Source organism: Pseudonaja textilis, chromosome 1, assembly GCF_049901715.1.
Source record: "Pseudonaja textilis isolate UNSWEBS1 chromosome 1, rPseTex1.2, whole genome shotgun sequence".
NCBI lineage: Eukaryota > Metazoa > Chordata > Lepidosauria > Squamata > Elapidae > Pseudonaja > Pseudonaja textilis.
Window position 1 is genome coordinate 29,256,624 of NC_141990.1, and position 17,839 is coordinate 29,274,462.

Sequence of the window (17,839 nt, forward strand, 5' to 3'; positions counted from 1 at the left end):
ATACCAACTTGCCTCTGGATGTTTCCCCCATTAGTTCCTTTAGAAACATGATCAACCTCTTCTCTTTCTCTGGTCTTCTGGTTAACTCTCTCATGAAACACCACCAGGAAACTCAGTCCTGTAGGCTTGACTGTGAACTTGGAAAGAAAAACCTCAAAAGAAGGCATTGATAATCTATTCCAGATTGCTTTAAAAAATATTAATAACCTTCTTGATATGATCATTAACACTGGAGGGAGTATGGAGAGTTCTGTGTACTGTATTAGTATTATGTAGAAAAAGACTTATTTCTGTTTCTAGATATCTCATTGCAAGATTAGAACATTCTCTGTTTTATTTATTTTCAGGCTAATTACATATAGATTCCTTGAATAGTTGTTAATTTGTGCTTGAAAATGCCTAATACAGTCTAAACATCTGGCTGATTATGCAATGAACCATAAATAAAAACAAAAAATAAAATATGATTGGAATGAAAGAACAAAGCCAACCCTTCTATCCTTCTGGCAAATGTGGTCCTATTTCATTAGAAAGAACAGAAGTTTCCTTCTTGTTATCAGTGTCTTACCTGATCCAGACAGGACTGCAAAGACAAGGACAGCAAAAAGCAGGAAAAGGATTTTCATGTTTAGACTGGTTCTGAGATCTTGCTTCTGGGATGAGGCACGTGCTTGTATTTATAGATATATAATGATTGGTGAAAGAATGAAACAGGAGAATGATAACAGAAGTGGAATATTGAATTGTAGACCTCGCCTTCATGATTCACTGCCCTGTCATGGCAAAAGGCCTTGTGCAGCTCAAGAAAGTTATGAAAGGTCCTAGCAAAGAGCTCTGACAAAAATGTGGTCCACTGAAGAAGGAAATGGCAACCCAGTCTAATATCCTTCCCAAGAAAACCCCATGGACAGTATTAAAAGGCTAAAAGATATGATGCCAGAAAATCAGCCTATCAGAACACAAGCTGTCCAATATACAACTGGGAAAGAGTGGATTACAATTACAAGTAGATCCAGAAAGACTGAAGCAACTGGACCAAAGCTGAAAGGATGCCCAGCTGTGGATGTGTCTAATGGTGAAAGGACAGTCCAATGCTGTAAAGAACAATATTGCATAGGAACACGTATACCTCAAGGTAAGCTGAATGTGGTAAAACATGAGATGACAAGACTGAACATGAACATCTTGGGAATCAGTGAACTAAAGTGGGCAGAGACAAATTCAATTCAGATGACCGGTGTATCTATTACTGTGGGCAAGAATCCCTTAGAAAAAAAAAGGGAAAGTCAATAGAAAAGCAGTATTAGGCTTCAATCTCAAAATGACAGAATGATCTTGCTTCAAATCCAAGGCAAAGTATTCAACCTCATAGTAATCCAAGTCTATCCCCCAAACAATGGCTGAAGTTGACAGTTCTATTAAGACTTACACCATGATTCTACAACTAACATAAAAAAAAATATTCTTTCAATCATAGGGGAATTGAATGCTAAAGCAGGAAGTCAAAAAGTAACCAGAATAATAGGAAAGTTTGCCTTGGAGTCCAAAATGAATCTGAGTAAAGGTTAACAGAGTTTTGTTAAGAGAACACACCGATAATAGCAAACACTCTTTCCCAACAACTCAAGAGGAGAGTCTACACATGGACCTCAGCAGCCTTGGTTCTTTGCAGCCCAAATGAAGAAGTAAGTAAAAACAAGACTTGGAACTGACTGTGGCTCAGATCATGAGCTTCTCATTGCAAAATTCAGGCTTAAATGGAAAAAAAGTTGGGAAAACCACTGGACCATCCATGTATGACTTAAATCATATCCCTTATGAATATATATATAATGGAGGTGATCAATAGGTTTAAGGGATCGAAGGAGGAGAGGGGGAGGGGGGAGGAGGAGATAACCTAGCAACCAGTATGCCAGACAAGTTGGAGAAAAAACTTTTGATGAAGAATAAAAGAGGGAGATTGCAGGTTAATGGTCTTCTTTGTGCTGAATCAAGCAAGGGGGCAGCTGAGCCTCCTAAATCCAACTAGTGATTCATTTTATTCAGTTTTTCTTTCTCAACAGAGTCTCAGCATTAATTGAGATGGGAGCTTTGTCTATCCCTGATGGAAAAACCAATAACCAAAGTTGGTATATTGATAATCCACTAATTGTCCTTACCTGCTGAATTGAGATCCTTGCTCATGTTTTTCAATATTGAACGTACATGAGTGTTTTTATAGAAATAACAGGCCAACATTTCTTACCTAGAAAGAGTAACCCATGACAACCATTGCAATAATTCACTGAGTACATGTTATGCAATCATTATATTATTATATATCTGTGAATAAAGGGTGGGTCCCATCGTAGAAGCAAGCATGATTGATCCAGAACCAGTCCATATATGAATATCCAATTTTGCTTTTTGCAATCTTTGTTCTTGTAGGCACGCCTGGCTCAGGTGAGATAAGAGCAAGGAAGGGTCAGTTGTTTCTAATAAAGTTGGAGCATTTCTAACATCCAGAAGAAGACAATAGAAAACCATTTCTATATTCTCACAACTACCAGAGATTAATTTCAAAAGAGATTTTATTTTTTAAAATTTATAATGAAGAAAGCTGTCAGTCCAAAACATGAAAAATTTGTAATTTGCAGTGTTTTGTTACATGCAATTAAATATTGTTAATATGATTTTCTCCCTTTGACTGAGATTTCTGACATTGTGTTCATCTTAGTTTCTTATATTCACTTATTATTTGGCAGATTGTTAGAAATCTGTCCACCAATTAGTTGGGTTGGCAATATATAAACCAACAATGTATGTTTGTAGCTTTAAGACAAAATCACTGTATTGATTTATACTATATTTCGATTCCTTGATTATATTGCAAATTACCATAAGAGGGAGCTAGAGATCATAGCTTGCTCTCTCTGACATTCTGTCTCTCTAACATTCTGTCTCTCTGACATTCTGTTGCTATGTAAGATTCTCTGTTGTATTTATGCTGTGCTTATACTTTGATATTTTTGTTTACTGGAAATGACAAAGGCAATCAGTAAGAAGATTTTGTAATTGGATAATCTTTGGACTGTAAAACGTATACGACTTGGATCATTTATTGGACTGCTATTTCTTAAAGTAAACTTTAACTCAATTTAGTGTATGTGTGTGTGGCTGAATAATTATTCATAACTACTCTCATAAATGTTTCCATGTGCATATCCTTGTTACTTAAGGGTTATTCTGTACATATCATAACACAGATCCTCCTCATATAAAATAATAGTGATTAACATTAATATAAAGATTGTTGATTAAGCAACAGTGAATCCAATTAAATATAAAAGGTAAAAGATTGAATAATAGGAAATATTAGGCTATTCACCAGTCTTCAAATGGACTGAGAGTTTGCCTTTAAATTGACCAAGATTCCACATAATGCCTCTGGGGTTTTGGACTTCCATGTCTATTTTTTCTTGGTCAAGACTAAATAGTGTTTTAGATCAAATAACATGTGTTTATATGCATCTCATTTAGAGGAGGAATGTTCCACTGTGTTAAACAATGGGTTGTGGCCCAGTAAACATTTCCTTTTAAGTTGTAAACATAGTAAACACAGTAAAGAGGATATTCATTTTTGAAATATAAGAGGATTTGAACTTTTTGCTGGAACCTGGGATATGCCTTGTAGTTGCAGAAAATCTGCTTTGTGAATTTACCTACCATTAGGGTTAGGGTTTAATACTTGATGTGTCAAGGACTCTGTGTTCTAATGCCAAAAACTGGTTTATATCAGATCATACCACTGGCCTCTCTAATTCACTATTTTATGTGATGTGATATCCTTCAGATACTTAGACTACAGGAGTAGTAAATCTCAAACCGCAAAGTTAGTTTCCACAGAGTTATATCTGAAAGCACCTAAAGAATATTTGATTGTCTATCTCGGCTTTGTTTCATGTGACAATGGCATGGATATTTCCCAATCCACTTGAATGATCCTGAGAATAATCAGATTAGCTCTATCCCTGTTAATGTTCAATCAGTTCCTCAAGATGCATTTATGGAACCAGGCTTGAGATCCCAAAGAAAAAGCAACAATTTACCATTGCTCCCTTATTCCAGGTGATAGGTGGCTGCTGTATTTTTTTCTCTGTTTGTGGTTTGGGTATTTTAATTTTTCAGTAACATTTTAGTGTTTAATAGAGTGCCATTTTATTTGATTGTACCACCCAGAGTCATTTTCTGTTCAGATGGGTTGCTGTATAAATAACTAGAGACTCTTTTAAAAGAAAACATGTATTCTTCAACCAATTTATACCTGACAGTGGCTGTCTGTTAGTTGCATAAAGCATCAGCAACCTATAAAAGACAAAGCATCATGTTCTGGTGAGACTTTGTCTTGGAATATTGAATTTTGCATTTTTATTATTTTGGCATTCCTTCCCCCACTTCACTTCTCTCCAAAATGCCATGAGTTTCAACTTTCAAAGACTTGTGAAAGGTTGTCTGGACTTCAAATAAGTATGGGGAACTACTTGATAGTTCCCCTTTTCCCAGAGACACTTAGACACTTCGTTGCTCAACCTGGAACCACAAATGAAATTCTGTCTCCTGTTCTATCACAATGTATAACACTTAACAATTAAGCAAATTATTTATGTTCTTTATTTTAATGTTTAAATACTGAATGTTTAAGTATGTACATTTATAGATAACAAGGTTTTGCTTCTAATGCTTCTGGTTTCATGTCTTAATAAATTTTAATAGAGAAAAAGCATAGTACATAGTGCATAGGGCTAGCCTTCATCTCTCCCAATTCCCAGATTGTAATAATGTAATAATAATGCTTTCAGTAGTTCAAAATATGATGTTCTTTTATGGTATCAATTTGACTGGGGATAGCAGTCCCCAGATTTGCCTGTTAATAATTCTCAATCTGCTTGACTCCTTTCCGGTCTATTTGCTTGGTTCTTTGCTTTTGAAAAGTTTACACAGCAATTGTAATATTTATAGCTGTGTGAAGTAGGCATTGTCATTCTTTTATCCAAGGAAGATTTTCTATGTAATTTCCATTTCATTCTTGCAGCTTCAGAGTAAACCCATCTTCACTACACCATTCTTTTTGTTTTGTTTTTGCTTATGCTAAATGAACTTTTTTAAAAAAATGTTTACTTAATGGCATAATCCTAAAAATATAAGAAAAGCCATAACAAGCCCACTAGATGCTATGCTTTGGGAAGTTCACATGAAGAATAACAGGACTATAGAACTTTCTCTGTTATTCCCTAGTGGCTTATACTTAAATCCTATTATTTTTGATTGTCCATTTATGTCCTTACATTTTAGCAGTTTAAGTATTATCCCACCACTACAGACTACACCAAATATATGTTCAGATTTCTGTGATCCCTAAATATGATATTTTAGAACTCTCAATTTCATCCATTAGTCTTTATGAAATATGAAACACATCTAAAACAAAAAAAAAAAGCAACTGTGTATCCAAGATACTTACCTAGCAGTGGGTGGAGACAGGGGAAATGTTTAGTTTCATGTCATTTGTGTTGGAGTGTTATAGCAACTTTAATTAAATGCAAAACTAAATATAATTCATGGAACTCTCCAATCACATATTTAATATTTTTTTCCTTTTGTGCCACACAAGAAATTATAATCTATTAACAAATTTCAGGAGTCTCAGAATCTTTATTCAGCCAATTGTGATTTTGAAATTCTATTTTGGGCAGGACTGCTTAACACATGGGCCTGATAAATACTTGCTCATGGGCCCCATGAGATAGGGGTGTTGAGGTAATTCCGTTAGGAGAATGAGCGCATACAGGGAGATGTATTTGAGAGTAGTGTTTGAATAATACACATACACAACACACAGATACACTGTACAGTAAAAGTAGGTTTTTACTTCCAGAAAGGTTTAAAGCAAAGTTCAAAACAAGTAGTCCAAAGTCATTCACAAGTAAGTCAGTCAGTTTTCAATCCAGGGATAATCCAATAACAAATATCAAAGTCCAATATCCAAAAAGTTCATTATCAGACTTACGTCAAATCCAGAAATAGCAGTCAATTAGGAAAAAATGGAGGAACGGCAATACTTTCCAACAGAAGGAAACAGAGACTCACTCACTTCACTGAGACTCTTCTGACACAAAGGCTAAGACAAACCAGATTTCTGACTCCATCTTATGGCTGTTTGAGTAACCTGTTAGATCTGGGAGGATGGTTCAAGAATGGAGGCAAGACTCAGATAACAACAACAGCTCTTTATTAGTGACTTCAGATCTGAGCAAAGAATCCCAGGCGCAGCAGCCCCTTATATAGGGCTGGCTGCGGCTAGGCAGCCAATGAAGGCGATTTGAGTTTGCCACTCTTGGCTGGGCCAATCGCGGCAGCCTGTTTACTAGCCAATCGGATCAGTCTGCGGTGACCAATCATGATCTGCTATTTGCGGGCCAATCAGAGATTCAGGCTTTTGAGCCTGCTAGTCCGGAACACGCCTCCCCTCTCGGTTCTGTTTAAGGGGTGGAGTTATGTAGTCTTGTAGGTAGGCAGGTCTTTGCACCTGTCTACCTGACTTACGCAATTCCAAATGTCCATGTTCAAACTTGGGTTCAGATGGACTGTTTGCTGGATCTAGCTGGAATGGTGAACCGGTGCCATGGTTGGGACTCTCCTCTGATGCCCCCGGGGTGATTGAGTCCTCAGCTTCGTTGCTACCGCTATGGCTTCCCGGGCTTGCTGAACCTGCCTGGCTGCTGCTTCTTGGTGAAGTGCTCATCTGCCCAGGTTCAACTGCAGCTGGTGAGTATTGCAAACCATGGTGTGGTGATCTCGGGGTTAGTTCAGAATGAACAGGTGTCGGTTCTATTTCCGGGCTCACGGCTTCCCCTCCCGCCCTGGTGTCGAGGCTGGGGTCAGGGATGGAGGTTTTGGTCAGTCTGGAGTGTAGCTGGTCAATATGGAGTTTCCACACTCTACCATCAGTGGCCAGTAGACGGCAGGGGCGGGGACCTGTGACTTGAGTTATTTGAGCAGGAATCCAGAGGGGATCCCCAGAAATTTTTTTTGCAAATACAAGGTCTCCTACCTTGCTTCCTTATCTAGGTGGCTATAGTTTCTTTCTGTTTTTGACAGAGTTCTTGAAAAAAATGCAATTGGTGCCTCTGAGCCATTTGGTAGGATGTGGCTCAGGATGGCCCCCACCCCAAACGGTGAAGCATCACAAGTAACAGTCAATGGGAGTGTCTCGTTATATTGAATTAGCACTGCATCAGAGGTGAGGAGGTCCTTTACTTGCTGGAAGGCATGTTCCTCCCGACATCCCCAAATCAAGGGGGCCCTTTTATCGAGTAGTCTATGAAGGGGCTCAGCAACAGTCGCCTTCTGGGGTAGGAAAATGTTATAAAAGTTAATAAGTCCCAGGAAGGCTTGGAGGTCAGTTTTGTTTTTGGGTCTTGGGGCATTTTTGATAGCTGCCAATTTCTTTTCTGCAGGGTGGATTCCTTGTTTCTCAAGAAGGTAGCTAAGAAACTCCACCCTTTCTGTGCATAGCTGGCACTTTTCCTTCTTAACCTTGAGGTCAGCATCTTTGAACCTTTGTAGGACTGTTCTGAGGCGTTTCTCTAATTGACTTTTCATTGGGGCTGCTATCAGTACGTCATCAAAATAGGGCACAACCCCCTTTATGCCTTGTAATAGTCTCTCCATCAGGCTTTGAAAGATGCCTGGGGCTACGCTTACTCCAAACTGGAGCCTATTACATTTGAATGCACCACGATGTGTGACTATAGTTTGGGCTTCTGCAGTTTCGGTATCGACTGGCAGCTGTTGATACGCTTGGGCCAAATCTAGTTTTGTGAATATTCTGCCACCCCCAAGTGAATGTAGGAGGTGCTGAATGACTGGTACTGGATAGGCGCTCTGTTGCAGTGCGTGATTGAGGGTGGCCTTGTAGTCACCACAGATTCTTAAGGACCCGTCAGGCTTTATGGGGATGACCATTGGTGTCTCCCATCGGGCGTGGTCAATGGGCTCTAACACGACTTGTGCAATTAATTTGTCCAGTTGCTCATCAATTTTGGGTTTGAAAGCAAAGGGAATGCGGCATGGCTTTAGGTGAATGGGTGCAATGTTGGGGCAGAGATTAAACGAAATAGGGGACCCCTTGTACTTTCCTAAGCTTCCGCTGAACACTTCTTAGAAATCGTGGACGAGGGCTGCCTCCCAGTCATTGTCTTCAGTGTGATGGATGCCAGCCATTCCGATTCCTAATGGCACGAACCACTGAAGGCCCAATAGGCTTGGCCGGTCTCTGTCTACAATGGTGAGTGGTAGGATTGCATTATGTCCTTTGAAAGAGACCTGGAAATGGCTGGTACCTGCAACTGGAATCCGGTTGCCTTGATAATCTTTCAATATTAGCCTCTGATTGCTGAGGTCTTGGCGTCGGATGTTGGGAATTAGTTGCTTGAGTGTTTTCCAGGATACCATGGATAGTGAGGACCCAGAGTCTACTTCCATGATGCAAGGTTTATTTTCGATGGTGACCTTTACACAGATTTTCTTAGCATCAAGCAATGAAGCGTGGCCAATGGTGATGGTTTGATGAGCCACTTCTCGTCTGGGTGTGCCATTAAACCTCCGGGTTCTGCTTTACTGGTTCCACTGGTTGCTAGGGTGGTCCCTCTGTGTGGTGGGGTTGCCATCGTTCCTTTTCGGGCTGCTCCCTCTCCGTCTGGGGCTGGAATTTCTTTTGTTTCAGCATACTTTCGCAATATGCCCTCGTTTTTCGCAAAAACGACACATGGCATCTAAAAATCTGCATTCGGATCGAGGATGGTTTCCCCCACATCCGGCACATTGGTAGTTGGATTTGCGACCCCGCTGGTCCCGTTGCTCATGTTCTGACCAGAGTCTGTGGACTTCTTCCTCCTCGCTGTCTGAGGATGACTCGACATCTTCATGATGTGTGGTTGATGTGTACTTGTCTGAAGGTTTCCCAGCATCGTTGGTGGGTTGGCGGTTGATTCCGCTGGTTTGGCGCATTTGTGCTGCTGATTTACAAGTGGCTTCAGCTGTGGTGGCGTCTGCTATGGAGTCTGCAAGTGAGATGTCTCCCTTGGCAATGATCTTGCTCTGGGTAGTTGGATCTCTAAGGCCAAGGATGATTCGGTCTCTCATGGCTTCTTCGAGATTGGCGAAGCCACATAATTCATGGCAGGTCTGCCACGAAATCCCCGACACTCTCACCTTCGCGCTGGTCCCTCTGATAGAACTCGTGTCTGCGAATGAGAATTGGCACTGCTGGGGCGTAATGGTTGCACAGGATGGGAGCAAGGGTATCCCAATCCATCGTTTTAACATCAGCTGGTTTCGCTAATGCTTTAGCCATCTTAAAAATGGCTGGTCCACAATGCGTTAGAAAAACGGCTCGTTTCTTGCTGGGCGTGGCATCTTTAAGGTTGTTGGACTCTAGGAACATTTGAAACCTGTCCATATACGAGTCCCAGTCCTCGCTAGCTGGATCAAATGGGGCTGGTGGTGTAGCGCTGCTGGCCATGTCACTGTCATTGCGCTCTGTCAGCCACGTGCTCCTTCAGCTAATTTAAATTCAGTAGACTTCGTTGCCTCCGGATCCCATCCTCGTCACCAGTGTTAGTTCTGGGAGGATGGTTCAAGAATGGAGGCAAGACTCAGATAACAACAACAGCTCTTTATTAGTGACTTCAGATCTGAGCAAAGAATCCCAGGCGCAGCAGCCCCTTATATAGGGCTGGCTGCGGCTAGGCAGCCAATGAAGGCGATTTGAGTTTGCCGCTCTTGGCTGGGCCAATCGCGGCAGCCTGTTTACTAGCCAATCGGATCAGTCTGCAGTGACCAATCATGATCTGCTATTTGCGGGCCAATCAGAGTTGCAGGCTTTCGAGCCTGCTTGTCCGGAACAACACCAAATTGCAATTTTTAGCATGCTCTTAAAGAGACAGTATTAAAATGTCTATCCTGGTTTATATATTTCCATCCCAAATAGCTGCTAGGTGACTCACATTCCTAACAAGGGGCCCCATACTAATCTGTGTATGTTAACCCTTCAATGCACCTTATATCATATAAATACAGAAACTGTATGGCTTACTGATTATTATTGTGTTTTTCAAGCCTTGTGTATTATTCAAATGTTTATCATGTTGATTAGTTGTTGCTGCACAGCATGTTTTTAATGTTTCAACACTGATTTTGTTGGAAGTGCCAATAAAATAAATATCTGTTTAATTTTATCAACCATTTACATTTTTATTGCTGTGAGTAGTTGTAGGGGCCTTAGTATATTGCTTTGCCTGGGGCCCATAATGCTGTTAAGACGGCCCTGATTTTGGGAGTAGAGTTTATACTGTTTTTATAAGTATTGTTTGATAGTGAGTCTTGAGACTTCCCCTCAATCACTTTTTTCTTCTGTTCTGCAATTTGCATAGCCCTAATATATATACATATACATATACATATACATATACATATACATATACATATACATATACATATACATATACATATACATATACATATACATATACATATATATATATATATATATATATATATATATATATATATATACATACATACATACATACAAGAGGCAATTTATTTTTCCTTAATAGGGGTGGCAACACCAGCATTGTAACCACAATTGAATATCTTTCACTATTTTTTTCAAGAACTAGCTTTTTACATGAAGTTGAAGATCTCAAAGGAGGAACAATATAGTATATCACTTCCTGATTAAGATGTGCAAATAGTAATCTCAGCCATTGGAGTTCAAATTACAAAATATTTGGTTTCTGTCTTCAGAATCTTTATTTTAAAATTTAATTGATAATGAAGTAAATATATTACATTTTATATATCCATGTCTACTATAGATTTTTTTTTTAAGAAACCAGAAGAACCATCTTAGGATACTATAGGATAACTTATTCCATTCTGGACAAATGGCCCTAATTATCTTTGTTGCTCTTTTCTGCAGTTTTTCCACAGTCTCTACGTCTTTTTTATAATATTGTGGTGACAAAACTGTATGCAGTATTCCAAGTGTGGTCTTACCAAGGCATTATAAAACAGTACTAACACTCCACATGATCTTGAATCTATCACTTTGTTAATCCAGCCTGTGATTGCATTGGGTGTTTTTGTGGCCATAGCACACTGCTATGTAAGTGATTGTCTACTAGGACTCCAAGATCCCTCCTGCTGTTACTGCTATTGAGCCAAGTTTCATCTGGTCTGTAACTGTATATTTCACTTTTCTTGCCTAAGTGTAAAATCTTGCTTTTCCCTACATTGAGTTTCATTTTGTTAGATAGGGCCCGGTGTTCAGATCTGTTGAGAGCCATCTGGATCTTGAGCCTAAGACTTGCAACAAATGTCAAAAATAAAAAAGTTTCTTTCAATATGTAAAAAACAAGGAAGAAGTCAAGGAAACAATTGGTCCACTAATAGAAAATGGCAAGAAGTGACAGGCAGCAGAAAGATGCTTAATTCATTCTTTGCATTTGTCTCCACACAAAAGGAAAAAAAATAGCCTTACCTACCAGAAACATAAACATAAAAGACAAACTAGTGGTTCAAATTAAAGTAGGCAAGAAAATGGAAAGAGAACATTTGTCCATCCTAGATGAGTTTAAATCACCAGGACCAGATGGATTACATCCCAAAGTTCTGAAGGAGCTGACAGACATGATCTGGAACTATTGAACCATATCTTTCAAAGATCCTGGAGCACTGGGCAACTAACAGAGGACCGGAAAAGAGCTGTTGTGGTTCCCATCTTTAAGAAAAAGCAAAAAATAGACCAAAGAAACTATAGACTAATCACCTGACCCGGAGCCGGAGGAGGAGGAGAAGAAGGAGTTGTTTGAATCAGGACCACCAATGATTAGGGTGCTGGAAGGTAAAATATATGAAGAACGGTAGCAGAAATTGGTTATGTTTAATCTAGTGAAAAGAAGGATTAGGGGTGACATAACATCAGTGTACCAATATTTGAGGGGCTTCCACAAAGACAAGGGGGTCAATTTATTTTCCAAAGTGCCAAAAGGCATGACAGGAAGCAATTGATGGAAACTAACCAAGGAGACAAACAACATAGAATGAAGGAGAAATTTCCTGACAGTGAGAACAATAAACCAGTGGAACAGTTTACCTGTGTGTGTTCCATCGCTGGAAGCTTTTAAGAAGAGACTGGATGGTCCCTTGTTTAAAATCATATAGGACCTCCTGTTTGAGCAGGGGGTTGACTAGAAGACCTCCAAAGTCCCTCCCAATTCTAATGTTCTATGTTCTTTCCATTTTTATCCTTTTTGTCTTTCAGTTTATCAGAAAGTTCTTTATGCAATCATGCTGGTTTCTTCTTGGATTCCCCCCCCCCAGTTGTATTGTGGTGAACTGGGCTTTTATAATCACAAGTCATGTAAATTATTTTTCAATTAAACTCTGTGGTTACAACATGTCATTTTTCTATTAACTGCTACTTTTTCAGGTATCAACCCACATTCATAATTACATTTTTTTTTTTTTTTGAGTGTTTCAGTTCATAAGAGGCTTCCAATAAGCATTCAAAGGCTTTGGAGTATTGTTGAATGCATTATTTTCCTGCTGAATTGCAGCACTTGATTATTAAGTGCTCTTATTGTTAACAGAGCTTCGTTCTTCCTGAAATGAATCCAGATTAGTATTGGATAACCTAAGAAATGTATTATGACATCTCATCAAAGAAGAGCTTTATTCATTTTACAGATATTACTTCTATCTAGGGTTGATAGGATTATGTAGTTTTATTCTGGCAAATTTATACTCTGAGCAAAGTTCATTCATGGAATAATGGAATTATTCTCTATCATGGAATCTCTGTCATGGAATAATTTTCCTATCGCTATCTGGTTCAGATACTGCTGGGATGTAGAACTGCCCTTAGCACAGAGAATAGGTTATTCTTAACTCATGGAGCAATGCATAGGTTCCCTATTTACAAAACCTGTCTGGACAATTTCATCAGGTGTCTGAAAAAATTTCCCTTTCTGTACAGACTGTTGCACATAGTACTGTAAAACCACATGATGGTTTTTGTGGCAGGACAAAACCCAGATTTTCACTATAAATATAAGGAGTTTGGGTCATCTCTTCAGCTTCTCAAAACATGAAGATTTTTGGCATTTTCTCAGCTATTCTCTTCTTTGCCCTGATAATGGGTATAGGTAAGGTATATCTTAATGTCAAACTAACCAGGAATACTGCATAAATGTGAAGATGCTCTTTCATGTTCTTATAATAGTGTGGGATATATTTTACTTTTGTTCAAAGAATGCTAATGCAGTGGAGACATTCTAATGCACAGTATACTTTATAGTTAATTCCATTATTTTGCTTCCTACATATTCTCTCTGATATAGCATTTTTCCAGTATTTGGAAAACATTATTTATTTAAATGAATATTGTAAAGCTAGCATAACATTTCTAGGTCTTTTCATAGAGACAAAAGAAATATTTGCAACATATTTTTATTAAGTTATCTCAGCAAGTTGTGACATCTGAGCAATCTTGTCTGGGCTCTAAAAGGGATTAGATTGGTTATGTTAGTGTGTAAATGAGATACCTTTATAGGCTAGATTGGAAAGTCAAAAACAAACAAACAAAAAACAATCTGGAAGAAGACAAACATTTCCCTGATCACTTCCATTAAAAATGAATTATCATTCTAGTTACCAGAACATGATTTGAAAGATACCAGCACTAGTTAGTCCTATGGGATTGTTAATGTCTTAAATGAGCAGTTGAACTAAACAAAAAAAAAGGAGGTTAAATTTGGATAGCTCTTGTTACTGGGATTGAACTTTGGAACTTTTGTCCTTATTGCTAAGCATATTTTATTGAATGTGTCAACTGATTGATTCTATTCCAAACATTACAGATAACAGATAACAGATAATCAGAGTTGGGAGGAACCTTGTAGGTCATCTAGTTTTACCCCCTGCCCAAGCATTTTTCTATCCTAGTAGTCTATTTGCCATATATAAATTTTAATCTCCCCTTTTATTTACCCTGCAGAACATGATGGACAAGGTCTGTGTATATGCTCTCTGATTTCACAGTGGCCCTATTTTATTGGGTAAATTCTGCTGTTCTGACAACAAATAGTAAGAAGAATGATAGAGGGTTTCTGAGTACACAAATCTAAATCTATATCATCTCTTTCTTTCTTTCTCTCCCCTCCCTTTCTATTTCTAGCATGTAAGGTACCAAAGACAGCTGCTGACTGTGACCGTGAAGGTGGCAAGTGCAGGTTTCTACGATGCCCATCAAATCTAACTGCCATTGGAAAGTGTGATAAAAAGGGTGGTGTCTGCTGCAAAAAACAGTAATTTTATTTTTATTTTATAATACCTGTTTCCTCTGTCTGCTTCTTTTATTTATCCAAGGTCTCAGTAAAATCTACTTATGGTTCAGAAAGACATAGCAAAGAATTTCATAGATACAGAGCTATAACATTTCTTTACAAATGCCCATAGTAGCTATGGAACTTGGGATCATAATACAACACTATATAGAATGCCTCAGATTCTCCTGTCTGGCTGTAAATAAACTGTGGTGGCACATTCTTTTGCCTGTAGCAGCTGTTTAGTCCCAGCAATAAGTATTGAGTTGAGACTGATGGTAAAACAGGCCACTTGTTCATAAATAGTCTACCATTAAAGCTTTAGTGTATTGTTGGTTGGAGGCTACAGTATGAATCTAATTGCTCAATCTATCCTTTAATTTTGGTGCTGAACGGTAGCACTTAACTATGAAGTGCTCTTATTGTGAACTAAGCTTCATTCTCTATCTTCTGAGGCTAAGCAGAGAAATCAAATTGCACAGATTTCTTTGGCAAAGTGAATCTAATGCAGAGGCAAACCTAAGCCAAATTCTGATCTCATCTGAGGGAAAGGTTCACTTCAAAATTCCTTAATTTTTCAGTTTCAATGATCCTGTAATTTAAATTCAGGGATTCTCAGCTTGAGTAACAATTACGCTTTGCATTCAAATCATTGCTAAGTCTAAATCTTTGATAAACATTAATACTACAGTCTAAAGCTAGATCTAGAACAGAAGAAAGAATCTTTGGAAAAGAAGCTTGGAAGCATGTCAATGGAGTTTCTCAGTCATCCAGGTCATGGTTGTCCCAAAGGTGCTTTTTTTTCAAAAGGCAATTAGATTTTATTTTTCCATGGATGTAGTTTCTTTCCTAAATTCTTTCACAAAAAGGTTAAGAATAGGAAAAAAAATATGAAGCACTTTATTTGCGTTAATAAACTATCTCTGAAAACTTACCTGAGCTGTCTTAAATATAGAGAAAGGAAGATACAGTTCATTGATATAATTTAAGTAATTTAATTTTGGGTAGAAAGGTCTGTTCAGTAGTTGTTTTTTAAATTATGAATTTGAGAGTATTTCTTCTGTATTTCATTTACTTGAATTAATATGTATACATCTATGTGTTTCTAAATTACATACCAAATGAAAAGTTTTAATTTGATTATTCTGTTTTGCCCTTTGTGCAGATAAAATCATACCATTGGCTACTTGTGATGGATTTCCTGGCTTGAGCATTCATTGAATTTCATTTTTTTGCTTGATCTGCAATGCAAAGTTTCTTTGTTACATTTGCAATACAATGTCATTTTTATAGCTGATCTATCCTGCATCTTTTCTTTAAGCAAATAAAAATCTCTTGCATTGAACATTGAGCTTCTACAGTCTTGTAGTGTTTTTTTTGGGGGAATTTGGTAGTATGGCTCGTGTGTGTGTGTGTGTGTGTGTGTGTGTGTGTGCATATTCTTCATGATGTAGTAGGAAAAGTTGGATAGTAGATATTGTTGGACTGTAACAACAGGTCATGGCTATCTGGCAAAATGTTCTGAGATTAGATTTTATTAACATTTGGAAGGCTACTGTTTGCTCACCTCTAGCTTCTAGCATTGGCTGGCATTTATGGAAGTCCTCCCACCCTCAGTCAAATATTCAGAGGTGGTCCACATCAATACAGCACACTTCAGCTGTTTTAATGATTAAGTGCATCAAAGGAAAAGTAAAAATAAAATCGTGCAAGAAAGATACAGCAGAAAACTCTTTACTCTAATCCTAATCAACTTCTTATTTTAAATTTGTGACAAATAATGCTATTTCTTTCTTCAAACTTAGATAGGATTTTATAATTGACAGAGAATTAGAAAATCAATCCAAAGTTTTTGGAAGCATGATGGATAGAGAACCTGTTCTGCTTTTGTAGTCATTAAAAAAATTTTTAAAGAAAAAAAAAGGATCTTCTGTCCATTAAGCCGATTGGACAACCTCAGCAACTTTAAAATGTGTGGACTACAAAGCTCAGAATTCCCCAATCAGCATTCTGGGAGTTGATATCCACACATCTGAAAATTACTGAAGATGAGAAAGACAGCATTAACCTAAGGACACTGGAGAAAACAGGAAACATTATTCCTGACCTAATCTCTTTTCCCAGGCTTCCTCTAAATTCTTTGTGTGGGTTTTACTAAACAACTACACTTTTATTTTGAGCAGAAGGAAACACTGAGGTGATCTATTTCAAGGCAGTGATTAAGAAGGAGAAGTTAATAAAATATGGGTATGCAATAATGCAGGGCTTGTGAATAAAATATCGGCCTATCATTATAGAAATGTGATAATCTGAAATATTTTCCTCCAGTTCTATTTAAAACATTTATATTTAAGACATGTTTTAAAGTACATCCATGTATGACTAAATGCACAGAATTTTACCTAATAATGGGAGAACAATAAAGGATTGAGTGAATTTCATAGATGCTGTTTTCAAGTTTTGGTGGCAGCCTCTATGCTGAAATTGACAGACTTGCACTGTTCTGAAACAGTAGGTCTATAACCTGGTGGTTCTCCTGGACTCACATTTATCACTTAAGCAGCAGGTGAGAGCTAAAAGATGGAGACCATGGTATAGACCAACAATCTTCAATGATGAATTATGAGTTACCTTCAATGATGAGATTATACTGGGAGGGCTTTTGTACAGGTTCATCTTGGGTACCAGTTCTGCTGTTCTTATATTGGCAGGCCCTGCTTACAGCCACTCTTGTCCTGGTCACTGCAAAGTGCTCTATATTGGACTGCTGTTGAAGAGTTTCTATAACACGGGTGTCAAACTCACGGCATCATGTTGCCATGCCATTTCACAATGTTTTCCCCCTTTGCAGAGCTTGGGTGTGCATGGCCTATGTGTGACACATCTGGCCCACTGACACCCCTGATCTTTAAGCTTCAGCTGGTGCAAAATAAAGCAAGTGTGAGCAATTATACATGTTCCTAGAACAGCATGTAATACTCAGTTCCACAAGCTACATTGATGGTCAGTTTGCTTCTGGGTTTAATTTAAGATGCTGAAAGATTTAACATCTCCCAATATCATTCATGGCATGGGACCAATCTGACCTACTACCTCTTTCTGGTTACATCAGGGAGATGTAAAACATAAAAAACCACTTTAACTTGTACTGAAACTAATCTTACCTAGCAGGCTGTGGTATTCTGCTTTGATTGGGTGATCTTTAAAGGCAGCCCCAATAGAATGCCTTGTTGTAATCTACTTGAGATAATGAGGACATATGTTGGCAAGATTTCCCATTCCAAAAAGGGGCATAAACAGTGCACCAGTCAAAACTGGGAAAAGGCATTCTTTCATCACATCTTAATTTCACTAAACCCATACATTTATTCATACATTGCTTTTCATTTTTTGAACTTCTCTTTTTGAGG

General features: G+C 38.2%; 1 long non-coding RNA gene across 1 annotated transcript; it reads left to right on the plus strand.

Annotated features, from left to right (window-relative positions):
- The first annotated feature begins 1,622 nt into the window (after positions 1–1,622).
- Positions 1,623–15,730, plus strand: LOC148127551 (uncharacterized). The gene is made up of 3 exons (XR_015740955.1): positions 1,623–1,685; positions 14,282–14,411; positions 15,595–15,730. It is a non-coding gene; the product is annotated as an uncharacterized LOC148127551 (long non-coding RNA).
- Positions 15,731–17,839: the final 2,109 nt, after the last annotated feature.